General features: G+C 40.4%; 1 protein-coding gene across 1 annotated transcript in view; it reads left to right on the forward strand.

Annotated features, from left to right (window-relative positions):
• The window catches only part of LOC103073515 (CEA cell adhesion molecule 1), a 27,458-nt gene that overhangs the window by 19,956 nt on the left and 3,207 nt on the right, over positions 1-4,295 (forward strand). The gene's annotated exons all lie outside the window — the stretch shown is intronic.

A 4,295-nucleotide genomic window follows, 5' to 3' on the forward strand; every position in this document is an offset into this window, starting at 1 on the left:
CGGGCCTCTCACCGTTGTGGCCTCTCCCGCTGCGGAGCACAGGCTACAGATGCGCAGGCTCAGCGGCCATGGCTCACGGGCCCAGCCGCTCCGCGGTATGTGGGATCTTCCCGGACCAGGGCACGAACCCGTGTCCCTTTCATCAGCAGGTGGACTCTCAACCACTGCACCACCAGGGAAGCCCTGACTATTACTTTCAATACTATTTTGAAGAGAAGTGGCAAAGGCAGGCATCCTTATCTTGTTCTTGATCTTAATGGAAAAACTTTCAGGCTTTCATATTTAGAATGATGTTAGATATGGGTTTTAATATATGGCCTCTATTATGTAGAGGTAATTTCCTTCTATTCTGAGTTAGAGTGTGATGAAAGGATTTTGAATTTTGTCTAATGCTTAAACTGATTTAATCTCCTTCTTAGTTATAGGTCTATCATATTTTCTGTGTCTTTGTGATTCCACCTTGGTAGCTTTTGAGTTTCTAGGAATTTGTCTATTTCATCGAAGTTATGCAACTTGTTGGCATATAATTATTCATAATACTCTTGTAATTCTTATTATTTCTTGAGAATTGGTAGTTATGTTCCCACTTTCATTTCTGATTTTAGTAATCTGAATCTTCCCTTTTTTTCTCGAGCATTCTAGTTAAAGGTTTGTCAATTTTGTCAATCTTTTTTGAAGAACCAATTTTTGTTTTTACCGATTTTCTTTATTATCTGTCTATTCTCTGTTTATCTCCGCTCTAATTGTTATTATTTCCTTCCTTCTGCTAGCTCATGGTTTGGTTTATTCTTCTTTTGCTAGTTCCTTAAGTTGTCAAGTTCAGTTGCTGATTTGAGATCTTTCTTTTTTTTTTTCAATGTAAGCATTAACAGTTATAAACTTCTTGCACAAGATTATTAACTACTCTGAGCCTCAGATTCCTCAGCTGAAAATTGCAGTAAAAGCACCTGCTTCATGGCATTATTTCAAAGATTTAATGTACGATTAAATTAAACTCTTGGTAAAACGCCACACACAGAGGAAAACGTTCCATAACTGTTAGATGCTATTACTACTACTATTACCATTAGGCTCTATAAAATCAGGTACTCCTACAGTCAAGGACTACCTGACTCTAGATCCACCTGTTAGCTATATGACAATGGGCACGTTTTTTCACCACTGGAAGCCTCAAGTTTTTCACCTATGAAATGGAAATAATGTCGATCTGGCAGGGTTACATGAATCAAATGAGATATATGTAAAGTATATAGCCCACGCACCTAGAGCCCATGCTCTGCAACAAGAGAAGCCACCGCAGTGAGAAGCCTGTGCACCGCAACGAAGAGTAGCCCCCGCTCGCCGCAGCTACAGAACGCCCACGCGCAGCAACGAAGACCCAACATGGCCAAAAATAAAATAAGTAAAATAAATGAATTTATTTTTTTAAATGGATAACCAACAAGGACCTACTGTATAGCACAGGGAACTCTGCTCAATGTCATGTGGCAGCCTGGATGGGAGGGGAGGTTGGGGGAGAATGGATACATGTGTATGTATGGTTGAGTCCCTTTGCTGTGCACCTGAAACTATCACAACATTGTTAACTGGCTATACTCCAATATAAATTAAAAAGTTAAAAAAAAATAGTTCACAGGTGATGCTGTGCAATTTTTGTTGTATCACATCAGGAGGCATATACTGTCTGGATATCCCAAATTTAGTGGGGCTAAAATTGATCACAGGACTCAGATGGTGTCAACCTGACCCTTCATTGCAGAATTCCTTATCAATCTTTCACCTAATCATTTTAGCATCCATTGATGATTGTTGCTTAGAACTATTATTGCATTAGGGATTGCATAATAGTGAATTTTCTACTTCTGTCATTTCTTCTGCACTTATTAGCTGGAATTCTTCCGTGAAGAATTTCCCCCTCGTTAACTACTTGATAACCCTGGAAAAATAATTTGTATAGAAAAGACAAAATAAATACTTGATTTTCCCCCTTTATTTATCAATATTCTGAGTAATGAATTGCTGCACTAGAAACCTCCAAGTGGTCATTTTTATTTAGAATCACTATGAAGTTATGGATTTTATGTATTTGGTGTGTTTCAATCCATTGCAGTCATTATTCCTTTTGGTGTTCAAATTGTCCCATGTTAAGGCAAATGGGAGTCCTTTCAAGGTGGTTCCCGTGTCTTTTTTTTTTTTTTTTTTTCAGCCTGTGGCCTTTCAGCCTTCAACTTCCCCCTCTGCATCGGTTTTGTCACCCATCCCTCACGGCCTCTAAAGACACTTACGGAAAAAAAATCACTTCCTTGGTCTTCCATTCCTTTCAGTGCCTCTTCCCTTCTCTGTCAAGCATCTTCAACTATCTGGACATATTTTCTTTGCTTCTATTTTTTCATCTCCCATCACTCCTCCTTGCTCTCTTTCCATCGCCTCTTTCTCTAAAATTGCTTTTACTGGGCTTCCCTGGCGGCGTAGTGGTTAAGAATCCGTCTACCAATGCAGCGGACATGGGTTCGAGCCCTGGTCTGGGAAGATCTCACATGCCGCGGAGCAACTAAGCCCATGCGCCACAACTTCTGAGCCTGCGCACCTAGAGCCAGTGCTCCGCAACAAGAGCAGCCACCACAATGAGAAGCCCACACACCGCAACAAAGAGTAGTCCCTGCTTGCCGCAACCAGAGAAAAGCCCGCTTGTAGCAATGAAGACCCAACGCCGCCAAAAATAAAATAAATAAAATAAATTTATTAAAAATAAATTAATTTTTAAAAATAAAATAAATAAAATAAAATTGCTTTTACCAAGGTTGAGATTCTGGGGGAGGGTAAGAGCCCAGCTGAGGTGGACACCACGCTCCAGGTTGCAAAGCTACCTCCAGTCCTGAAGATGTGAGAAGTTTATTCTTCCTTTGGATAAAGCTAATTAACTAATACAGACAATCACCTCCAATTACCAGATGAACTTAGGATATGTGACAAATGGTGCTGTCAAGTCCTCTTACTTGAGGACTAGTTACTGTTTATCTTAAGAACATGTATGTAGGGGGTTGTATCCGTCTGGCTATATAAGGGAGTGAGCTTTCTTTCGGTCTTTGCAATTTCTTAGCAAACTGCCTGTAGTGCACGTCACATTCTGGTTTAAAGCTGTAATAAAACTTTTTCTTTTTTCTCTTCTACCTGTGTGGAGAGGTTTTCTGGGTTGAGAAGAGCCTTTGTTTTTCTTTTTTTTTTTTTTTCTGTTTTAAATTGAATATATTTGACATATAACACTTTTTAAATTTGAGGTGTACAATATTTTAATTTGATACATTTATATATTGCTATATGACTGCCATTGTAGCAATATTTCACACCTATATCCCATTACATAATTATCTTTTCTTTTTAGTGGTTGGAATAATTAAGTTCTAGTCTTTTAGCAAGTTCGATGATTATAATAAAATGTTGTTGTCTGTATTCATGTTAGAGCTCTATGGCTTATTTACTACTTGTTGCAAGTCTGCACCCTTAAACAACATCTCTCCTATCCCCTGCAAGCCCATCTCCTTCTTACCGACCAAGGCTCCTGGCCTCCTTAATCAATAGAAATTGATCAGAGGCCAGCCAAGAAATTCAGGCAAGGCCTTATTGCGGTCCCTGCTGCAGCTGGCTTGCTGGCTCGCTCGCTGGCTCGCTAGCTGAGGGGGCTGCAAGCTGGTCCCTCACATTGGGGGAGGGTAGGAGTGTGTCCAGCGGTGGGGCTGGAGGAGGGGCTGAGGTGGTTTGCCCACCCCTCAGGTGGTGGTGTGTGCAGGGGGCATGCGCAGTACTCCGATTTTGCTCCCCCGACCCGCTGCTTTTGCTCCCAGCTCTTCAGAAGTGGCAGTAGGGCTTTTTGGTCTCTTTGTATCTTGTTGTCCAGATTTTGCCCCAACTGCGCATGCACGCAGTTATTTTTTTTAGTCCCTTATAGTTTCTTTGTATTTTGTTGCTCAAGGAGACGTTTGTCCAGGTGCAAGCGTTGCAGCACTGCAGCATAAGGTCCCACGTCCCAGCCTGTTTCATCCTGGTAACCACCATTTTTACTCTCTGTTTTTATGACTTTGGCTTTTTAAGATTCCACATATAAGTGATATCATACAGTACTTGTCTTTCTTGGTCTGACTTAATCTCCCTTAGCGTCAGGCGCTCAAGGTCCATCCGTGTTGTCACAAATATCTGTAGCAGGATGTCCTCCTTTCTCATGATGGAATAATATTCCATTGTGTGTATATATATATATAAAATATATATATATATATATAATATATATATATATATAT

The sequence above is a fragment of the Lipotes vexillifer genome, unplaced genomic scaffold (genome assembly GCF_000442215.2).
Source record: "Lipotes vexillifer unplaced genomic scaffold, Lipotes_vexillifer_v1.1 scaffold371, whole genome shotgun sequence".
Classification (NCBI taxonomy): domain Eukaryota; kingdom Metazoa; phylum Chordata; class Mammalia; order Artiodactyla; family Lipotidae; genus Lipotes; species Lipotes vexillifer.